Source organism: Panthera leo, unplaced genomic scaffold, assembly GCF_018350215.1.
Source record: "Panthera leo isolate Ple1 unplaced genomic scaffold, P.leo_Ple1_pat1.1 Un_scaffold_43, whole genome shotgun sequence".
Classification (NCBI taxonomy): Eukaryota; Metazoa; Chordata; class Mammalia; order Carnivora; family Felidae; genus Panthera; species Panthera leo.
In genome coordinates this window covers 270,113-280,833 of record NW_024962246.1, presented here as the reverse complement: position 1 = coordinate 280,833, position 10,721 = coordinate 270,113, and positions in this window count along the sequence as shown.

Sequence of the window (10,721 nt, the reverse complement as noted above, 5' to 3'; positions counted from 1 at the left end):
CTAGTGAACCCAGTGCCCGTGGCACTGAATCATCCAGTGAACCCACTGCCCGCGGTCCTGCAGGTTCCAGTGAAGACAACGCCTGCTGCACTGGACCCTCCAGTGAACCCAGTGCCCACAGCACTGCAGCCTCCAGTGAACAAAGTGCCCACAGCAATGCATCCTGCAGTGAACCCAGTGCACGGGCCACTGCAGCCTGTAATGCACCCAGTGCCCGCGGCACTGCATCCTCCAGTGAACGCAGCATCCGCGGCACTGCAGCCTCCTGTGAACCCCGTTGTGGCACTGCATCCTCCAGTGAACCTAGTGCCCGCAGTACTGCATCCTCCAGTGAACACAGTGCCCGCAACACTGGAGCCTCCAATGAACACAGTGCCCGCGGAATGGCATCCTGCAGGGCACCTAGTTCCTGCGGTATGGCAGCCTCCAGTGAACCCAGTGCTCGAGGCACTGCAGCCTCCAGTGAACCCACTGCCAGATGCACTGCATCCTCCAGTGAACACAGTGACCGCAGCAATGCATCCTGAAGTGAACCCAGCCCGCGGCACTACACACTCAAGTGAACCCTGTGCCCGCGGGACTGCAGCCTGCAGTGAACCCAAGGTCTGCCGACTCTACCTTCCAGTGAAGCCAGTGTCCCCAGCACTGCACCCTCTAGTGAAGCCAGTGCCTGCTGCACTGCACCCTCAAGTGAACCCAGTGCCCACAGCACTGCACCATGATGTGAACCCAGTTTCCGCTTCTCTGCAGCCTGCGGTGAACCCAGGGCCTGCAGCACTGCAGCCTCCAGTAAACACACTGCCCGCGGCACTGTCAGTGACCCGTGCACTGCAGCCCGCAGTGAACCCAATGCCCGCAGCACTGCAGCTTCCAGTTATCTCAGTGACCGGTGCACTACAGCCTGCAGTGAACCCAGTGCCCGTGGCACTGCACCCACCAGGGAACCCAGTTCCCACTGCACTGCAGCCTCCAGTGAACCCCCTGCCCAAGGCACTGCAACTTCCAGTGAAGGCAGCGCCCGCTGCACTGCACCCTGCAGTGAACGCAGTGCCTGCGACACTTCACCCTCCAGTGAACCAAGCGCCCTAGCACTGCAGCCTCCAGTGAAACCAGTTCCCCTGGCACTGCAGCGTGCAGTGAACCCAGTGCCCACAGCACTGCAGGCTCCAGTGAACAAACTGACCGCGGCAATACATCCTGCAGTGAACCCAGAGCCCGCGGCACTGCACACTACAGTGAACCCAGTTCCCGTGGCACTGCACCATCCAGTGAACCGAGTGTCCGTGGCACTGGAGCCTGCTGTGAACCCACTGCCTGCGGCACTGCAGCCTCCAGTGACCCACTGTCTGCGACACTGCCCTCTCCAGGAAACACAGTGTCTGTGGCACAGCACACTACAGTGAACCCAGTGCCCGAGACACTGCAGCCTGCAGGGAACCCAGTGCCCACGGCACTGCAGCCTCAAATGAACCCAAGGCCCGTGACACTGGAGCCTCAAGTGAATCACGTGCCCGCTGGATTGCATCCTCCAGGGAACCCACTGACCGAGGCACTGCTGCCTCCAGTGAACCCACTGCCCGAGGCACGGCACCCTCCAGTGAACAAGTACCCGTGGCAATGCATCCTTCAGTGAACCCAGTGCCTGCGGCAATGCAGCCTCCAGTGAACCCACTGCCCGTGACACTGAAGATTCCAGAGAAGGCAGTACCTGCCGCACTGCACTTTCCAGTGAACTTAGTGCCCGTGGCACTGCACCATGCAGTGAACCCGGTTCCCGCTTGTATGCAGCCTCCAGTGAACCCAGTGCCCACAGCACTGCAGGCTCCAGTGAACCCACTGCCCGCAGCAATGCAGCCTCCAGTGAACACCGTGCACACGTCACTACATCCTGCAGTGAACCCAGTGGCCGAGGCACAGCAGCCTGCATTGAACCCAGTTCCCACTGCACTGCAGACTTCAGTGAAGTCAGTCCTGAGTGCGCTGCACCCTCCAGGTAACGCAGTGACCGCAGCACTGCAACATCCAGTAAACCCAGTTCCCGCCACACTGCAGCCTGCAGTGAACCCAGTGCCCGAAGGACAGCAGCCTGCAGTGAACCTAGTCCCCACAGCACTGCATCCTGCAGTGAACCCAGTGCCTGAGGCACTACATCCTCCAATGAACCCAGTGTCGGCGGCATTGTAGCCTCCAGTGAGCCTGGTGCAGGCGGCACGAAAGTTTGCGGCGAACGCTGTGCTCATGGCATGCACCCTGCAGTGAACCCCGTGCCCGCAGCACTGCAGCCTGCAGTGAACCCGGTGCCCGCGGCACTTCAGCCTCCAGTGAAGCCAGCCCTGAGTGCACTACACCCTTCAGTTAATGCAGTGACCGCAGCACTGCACCACCCAGTGAACCCATTTCCTGCCACACTGCATCCTGCATTGAGCCCAGTGCCCAGGGCACTGCAGCCTGCAGTGAAACCAGTGGCCACGGCACTGCACTGTCCAGTGAAGTCAGCGCACCCTGCACTGCACATTCCAGGGAACCCAGTGTCCACGGCATTGCAGCCTCCAGTGAACCCATCACCCATGGCAATGAACCCTCTTGTGAAACCAGTGCACGTGGCACAGCACCCTCCAGTGAACCCAGAGCCCGCAGCACTGCAGCCTCCAGTGAACCCATCGCCCATGGCACTGAACCCTCTTCTGAAACCAGTGCACGTGGCACAGCACCCTCCAGTGAAGCCAGTGCCCGCGGCACTGCAGCCTCCAGTTAACGGAGTGCGTGCAGCACTGCAGCTTCAACTGAACCCAGAGCCCATGGCACTGCACCCTCCAGGGAACAGAGTGCCCACGGCACTACAGCCTGCAGTGAACTCAGTGTCTGTGGCAGTGCAGCCTCCAGTGAACCAAGAGCCCGCAGAACTTCACCCTCCAGTGAAATCAGTGTTCGGTACACTGCACCCTCCAGTTAAAGCAGTGCCCGCAGCACTGAACCATCCAGTGAAAAAAGTGCCCGCGGTACTGCAGCATTCAGTGAACCCAGTGCCCGAGGCACTGTGCCCTGCAGTGAACCCAGTGCCCAAGGCACTGCAGCCCGCAGTGAACCCAGGGCCTGCGTGTCTCTACCCTCCAGTGAAGCCAGTGCCTGCGGCACTGCACCCTCCAGTGAACCAAGTGTCTGCGCAACTGCAGCCTCAAGTGAAGCCAGTGTCCACGGCACTGCACACTCTAGTAAAGCCAGTGTCTGCGCCACTGCAGCTTGCAGTGAAGCCAGGTCCCACAGCACTGGAGCCTCCAGTGAACCCAGTGACCGCTACAATGCAGCCTCCAGTGAACCCAGTGCCTGTGGCACTGCAGGCACCAGTGAAACCAGTTCACGTGGCACTGCAGTCTGCAGTGAACCAAGTGCCCATGGCACTGGAGCCTCCAGTGAACCACGTGCCCAAGGCAATGAATCCTCCCATGAATACAGTGCCCGCGGCACTGAAGCCTCCAGTGAACCCAGTGCACAAGGCACTGCAGCCTCCTGTGAACCCAGTGCCCGTGGCACTGCATCGTCCAGTAAACCCAGTGGCTGGGGCAATGCAGCCACCAGTGAATGCCTGCCCGAGGCACTGCAGGCTCCAGTGAACCCACTGCCAGGATCACTGCAGCCTCCAGTGAACTTACCACCCGAAGCACTACTGAATCCTGTGAACACATTGTCCAAAGCACTGCTGCCTTCAGTGAACCCACTGCCCGTGGCACTGCAGCCTCAAGTGTACCCAGTGTCCGTGGCACTGCAGGCTCCAGTAAAGCCAGTGCCCGATGCACTGCATCCTCCAGTGACCCCAGTGCCCATAGCACTGCAGCATCCAGTCATCTCATTTACCGGTGCTCTGCAGCCTGCAGTGAACCCAGTGCCCGTGGCACTGCACCCTACAGTGAACCCAGTACCCACTGCACTGCAGCCTCCAGTGAACCCACTGCCCGCGGCACTGCAGCTTCCAGTGAAGGCAATACTCACTGCACTGCACACTCCAGTGAACGCAGTGCCTGCAGCACTTCACCCTCCAGTGAACCCAGTGGCCAAGCACTGCAGCCTCCAGTGAACAAAGTGCCCATGGCAATGCATCCTGCAGTGAACCCAGTGCACGGGGCACTGCATCCTGTAATGCACCCAGTACCTGCGGCTGTGCATCCTCCAGTGAACACAGAGCCCACAACACTGCAGCCTCCAGTGAACCTCGTGCCTCAGGCACTTCAGCCACCAGTGAAGCAAGTGCCCACGGTGCTGCACCCTCCAGTGAACCCAGTGCCCGTGGCACTGCTTCATCCAGTGAACACAGTGCCCATTGCACTGCAGCATCCAGTGAACACAATGCGCGAGGCACTACAGCCCCAGTGAACCCAGTGCCCGCAGTTTGCAGCCTCCAGTGAACCCAGTGCCCGCAGCACTGGATCCGCCAGTGAATCCAGTGGCAGTGGCACTCCAGCCTCCAGTGCCCCATGACCGCGGCACTGCAGCCTCCAGTACCCCAGTGCTCACGGCACAGAGCCTCTAGGCTCTGTGCTCGCGGCACAGACCCTCCAGTTCCTGACGCCACTCACCATATCTGAAGGCGCTCCCCGTGCCTGAAGGCACTCCCTTGGCCTGAATGGCATAGGTAATCTCTGAAGCTGCACCCCTGCCTGAGGGCATTCTCTGTGTCTCCTTGAGTTCCCTGTGCATGATGGGGCATCCCTTGGTGAAAGGCACATGTGCTCCCTTGCCCGAATTGCACAGGAGCTCGCTGTGCCTGAAGACTCGCCCCATGCCTGAAGAAGCTCCCAGTGCCTGAAGGCAAGCCCCATGCCTGAAGGCGCTCCCCTTGACTCAAGGGCACAGGAACTCCGTGAAGGCTTGCGCCATGCCTGATGGTGCACCCCTCCCCTGAGGGTGCCGTGTGCCTGATGGCGAGCCCAGTGCCTGACGTCTCGCCCTGTGCCTGAAGAGCACAGAGGCTCCGCGTGCCTGATGTCGTGCCCTGTGCACGAAGCCGCTCACTGTACCTGAAGGTGCTCCCAGTGCCCGAAGACAAGCCCCATGGTTGAAGGCGTGCACCGTGCCTGAAAATGTTCCCTGGGCCCGAAGCCGCTCCCTGTTCCTGAAGGCACGCCTCTTGCCTGAAACAGCTCCACGTGCCTGTACTCAAGCCTCTTGCATGAAGGCGAGCCCCGTGCCCGAAGCCTTGCCCCGTGCGTGAAGCCCCGCCTGGTGCCTGAAGGCACACCCCTCGCCTGAAGGCACGCCCCGTGCCTGAATTGCACGGGCATGCCCAGTGCCTGAGGGCATGCCCAGCGACTGAAGTCGGTCACCCCCGATGACTGAGTCATGCCCAGCGAACGAAGTCACTCCCAAAGTCACTCCAAGTGACTGAAGTCAAAGTCACTCCCAGTGAAGGAAGTTACTCCCAAAGTCCTTCCAAGCGACAGAAGCCTCTCCTCCCGATGTCACTCCCAGTGACGAAAGTCACTCGCTATGTCACTCCCAAGTGAGGGAAGCCTCTCCCAAAGTCACTCCCCGTGACAGAAGTCACTCCCGATGTCACTCCCAGTGACGCAAGTCACTCCCGAATTCACAACCAGTGACGGAAGTCCCTCTCGAAGTCCCTCTCCCAGTGACGGAAGTCACTCCCGAAGTCATTCCCAGGGACTGAAGTCAAAGCCACTCCCAGCTGCTGATCCAGCTGCTGAGGTCATCGTTACTCCCAGTGACGGAAGGAAATGTCACACTCGGTGTCTGAAGTGACTCCTAGTGACTGCAGTCGTCACTCCCACTCCCAGTGCCTGAAGTCTTCACTGCCAGTGCCTGAAGTCGGCACTCCCAGTGCCTGAAGGAATTGCAGGGGAAGGACCGAGAGAGCCAGACGCAGAATTCCAAGCAGCGCCTCCAGGCTCTGTGGTCTCGGCACGGAAACTCCCGGGGAAAGACAGAGACAGAGGGAGACACAGAATCCCATGCAGCCCCCAGGCTCTGTGCTCTCACCACAGAGCCTCCTGGGGAAGGACAGAGAGGGAGGCACAGAATCCCAAGCAGCCCCTCCAGGCTCTGTGCTCGCAGCACAGAGCCTCCAGTTCCTGAAGCCACTCACCATGCCTGAAGGCACTCCCCGTGCCTGAATGCGCTCCCCGTTCCTGAAGGCATTCCCTTTGCCTGAAGGCACAAGCGCTCTCTGAGGGCGCACCCCGTGGGTGACGGCGCACCCCTTGCCTGAGGGCGCCCTGCGCCTGAGGGCGAGCCCAGTGCCTGATGACGCGCCCTGTGCCCGAAGAGCACAGGGGCTCCCCGTGCCTGAAGTCGCACCCCGTGCATGAAGCCGCTCACTGTACCTGGAGGTGCTCCCAGGGCCTGAAGACAAGCTCCATGGTTGAAGGTGCGCCCCGTGCTGGAAAACGCTCCATGTGCCCGAAGGGGCTCCTGTTCCTGAAGGCATGCCTCTTGCCTGAAACAGCTCCACGTGTCTGTACTAAAGCCCCTTGCCTGCAGGCAAGGCCCGTGCCTGAAGGAAAGCCCTGTGCCTGAAGCCTTGCCCCACGCATGAAGCCCCGCCCAGGGCCTGAAGGCACGCCCCTGGCCTGAAGGCATGCCCCATGCCCGAAGGCTTGCCCCATGCGTGAATTCTCACCCTGTGCCTGAAGTCTAGCCCCCCGCCTGAAGGGCACAGGCACGCTCAGGGCCCGAGGGCATGCCCAGGGACTGAAGTCAGTCACTCCCAATGACTGAAGTCACTCCTAGTGACGGAAGTCCCTCGCAAAGACACACACAGTGACGGAAGTCCCACTCGAAGTCACTCCCACGGACGGAAGTCACTCCCGAAGTCACCCCCAGGGACTGAAGTCACTCCTGACGTCACTCCCAGTGCCTGAAGTCCGCAATCCCAGTTCCTGGAGGAACTGGAGGGGAAGGACAGAGAGAGGGAGACACAGAATTCCAAGCAGCCTCCAGGCTCTGTGGTCTCGGCACAGAAACTCCTGGGGAAAGAGAGAGACAGAGGGAGACACACAATCCCAGGCAGCCTCCAGCTCTGTGCTCCAACCAGAGACCCCTGGGGAAAAACAGACAGGGAGACTCAGAATCCCAAGCAGCCCATCCAGGCTCCAGTGCCAGCCGTACCGGGGCACAGGACGCCCCAGCGACCGCGGGACTGGGGCTTCCGGTGACCCGAGGGACCGCGGCCCTGGAGCCTCCAGGGACCACAGTGCCCACGTCACTGCAGACTCCAATGAACCCAGTGCCCGCGGCACTGCGGCCTCCAGGGAGCCCAGCGCCCGCGGCACTGCACACTCGAGTGAACGCTGTGCCCGCGACACAGCAGTCAGCCGTGAACCAAGCGCCTGAGGCACTGCAGCGTGCAGTGAACCCAGTGCCCTCTGCACTGCAGCCTCCAGTGAACACACTGCCCGCGACACTGCAGCTTCCAGTGAAGGCAGTGCCCGATGCACTGCACCCTCCAGTGAACGCAGTGCCTGCGGCAGTTCACCCCCAGTGAACCCATGGCCGTTGCACGGCACGCTCCAGCGAACCCAGTGCCCAAGGCACTGCACCCTCCAGTAAACCCAGTGCCCGCGGCACTGCAAATTCGAGTGAACCCAGTGCCCAAGGCACTGCAGCGTCCAGTGAACCCAGTGCCCGCGGCACTGCACCCACCAGGGAACCCAGTGCCCGTTGCACTGCAGTCTGCAGTGAAACCAGTGCCCGCGGCACTGCACCCTCCAGTGAACCCAGTGCCCGCGGCACTGCACCCTCCACTGAACCCAGTGCCAGCGGCACTGCAGCATGCAGTGAACCCAGCGCCAGCGGCACTGCAGCATGCAGTGAATCCAGTGCCAGTGGCCCTGCAGCATGCAGTGAATCCAGTGCCAGTGGCACTGCAGCATGCAGTGAATCCAGTGCCCGCGGCACTGCAGTCTGCAGTGAATCCAGTGCCCGCGGCACTGCAGTCTGCAGGGAATCCAGTGCCCGCGGCACTGCAACCTCCAGTGAACCCAGTGCCAGCGGCACTGCAGCATGCAGTAAATCCAGTGCCAGGGGCTTGCAGCTAGCAGTGAATCCAGTGCCAGTGGCACTGGAGTCTGCAGTGAATCCAGTGCCCCTGGCACTGCACCCTCCAGTGAACCCAGTGCCAGCGGCACTGCACGCTCTAGTGAACCCTTTGCCAGCGGCATTGCAGCATGCAGTGAATTCAGTGCCAGCGGCACTGCAGCATGCAGTGAATCCAGTGCCAGCGGCACTGCAGCATGCAGTGAATCCAGTGCCAGCGGCACTGCAGCATGCAGTGAATCCAGTGCCGGCGGCACTGCAGCATGCAGTGAATCCAGTGCCAGTGGCACTGCTGCATGCAGTGAATCCAGGGCCAGTGGCACGGGAGTCTGCAGTGTATCCAGTGCCAGTGGCACTGCACCCTCCAGTGAACCCAGTGCCAGCGGCACTGCACCCTCCAGTGAACCCAGTGCCAGCGGCACTGCAGCATGCAGTGAATCCAGTGCCAGGGCACTGCAGCTAGCAGTGAATCCAGTGCCAGTGGCACTGGAGTCTGCAGTGAATCCAGTGCCCCTGGCACTGCACCCTCCAGTGAACCCAGTGCCAGCGGCACTGCACGCTCTAGTGAACCCATTGCCAGCGGCACTGCAGCATGCAGTGAATCCAGTGCCAGCGGCACTGCAGCATGCAGTGAATCCAGTGCCAGCGGCACTGCAGCATGCAGTGAATCCAGTGCCAGCGGCACTGCAGCATGCAGTGAATCCAGTGCCAGCGGCACTGCAGCATGCAGTGAATCCAGTGCCAGTGGCACTGCTGCATGCAGTGAATCCAGTGCCAGTGGCACTGCAGTCTGCAGTGAACCCAGTGTCCGCGGCACTGCACCCTCCAGTGAACCCAGTGCCAGCGGCACTGCAGCATGCAGTGCAGTGAGGGGCATCCTAGCAGTGAATCCAGTGCCAGTGGCACTGCAGCAGTGAATCCAGTGAATCCAGTGCCCAGTGCCAGCGGCACTGCACCAGTGAATCCAGTGCCAGTGGCACTGCAGCATGCAGTGCCAGTGCCGAAGCACACTGCACCGTCCAGTGAACCCAGTGCCAGCAGCACTGCAGTCTGCAGTGAACCCAGTGTCCGCGGCACTGCACCCTCCAGTGAACCCAGTGCCAGCGGCACTGCAGCATGCAGTGAATCCAGTTTCAGGGGCACTGAAGCTAGCAGTGAATCCAGTGCCAGTGGCACTGGAGTCTGCAGTGAATCCAGTGCCCCTGGCACTGCACCCTCCAGTGAACCCAGTGCCAGCGGCACTGCACGCTCTAGTGAACCCATTGCCAGCGGCACTGCAGCATGCAGTGAATCCAGTGCCAGCGGCACTGCAGCATGCAGTGAATCCAGTGCCAGCGGCACTGCAGCATGCAGTGAATCCAGTGCCAGCGGCACTGCAGCATGCAGTGAATCCAGTGCCAGCGGCACTGCTGCATGCAGTGAATCCAGTGCCAGTGGCACTGGAGTCTGCAGTGTATCCAGTGCCAGTGGCACTGCAGCATGCAGTGAATCCAGTGCCAGTGGCACTGCACCCTCCAGTGAACCCAGTGCCAGCAGCACTGCAGTCTGCAGTGAACCCAGTGTCCGCGGCACTGCACCCTCCAGTGAACCCAGTGCCAGCGGCACTGCAGCATGCAGTGAATCCAGTGCCAGGGGCACTGCAGCTAGCAGTGAATCGAGTGCCAGTGGCACTGGAGTCTGCAGTGAATCCAGTGTCCGCGGCACTGCACCCTCCAGTGAACCCAGTGCCAGCGGCACTGCATCATGCAGTGAATCCAGTGCCAGTGGCACTGCAGCATGCAGTGAATCCAGTGCCAGGGGCACTGCACCCTCCAGTGAAGCAAGTGCTCGCGGCACTGCACCGTCCAGTGAACCCAGTGCCAGCAGCACTGCAGTCTGCAGTGAACCCAGTGTCCGCGGCACTGCACCCTCCAGTGAACCCAGTGCCAGCGGCACTGCAGCATGCAGTGAATCCAGTTTCAGGGGCACTGAAGCTAGCAGTGAATCCAGTGCCAGTGGCACTGGAGTCTGCATTGAATCCAGTGCCCCTGGCACTGCACCCTCCAGTGAACCCAGTGCCAGCGGCACTGCACGCTCTAGTGAACCCATTGCCAGCGGCAGTGCAGCATGCAGTGAATCCAGTGCCAGGGGCACTTCAGCATGCAGTGAATCCAGTGCCAGTGGCACTGCAGCATGCAGTGAACCCAGTGCCAGCGGCACTGCAGCATGCAGTGAATCCAGTGCCAGGGGCACTGCAGCATGCAGTGAAGCCAGTGCCAGTGGCACTGCAGCATGCAGCGAATCCAGTGACCGCGGCACTGCACCCTCCAGTGAACCCAGTGTCCGTGGCACTGCACCCTCCAGTGAACCCAGTGCCAGCGGCACTGGAGTCTGCAGTGAATCCAGTGCCCGCGGCACTGCACCCTCCAGTGAAACCAGTGCCAGCGGCACTGCACCCTCCAGTGAACCCAGTGACCGCGGCACTGCAACCTCCAGTGAACTCAGTTCCCGCGGCACTGCACCCTCCAGTGAACACAGTGCCAGCGGCACTGCAGCCTGCAGTGAACCCAGTGCCTGTGACACTGCAGTCTGCAGTGAATCCAGTGCCCGCGGCAGTGCACCGTACAGTGAACACAGTGCCTTCGGCACCGCAGCCTCCAGTGCCCCGGTGACCATGGCACTGCAGCCACCGGTACCCC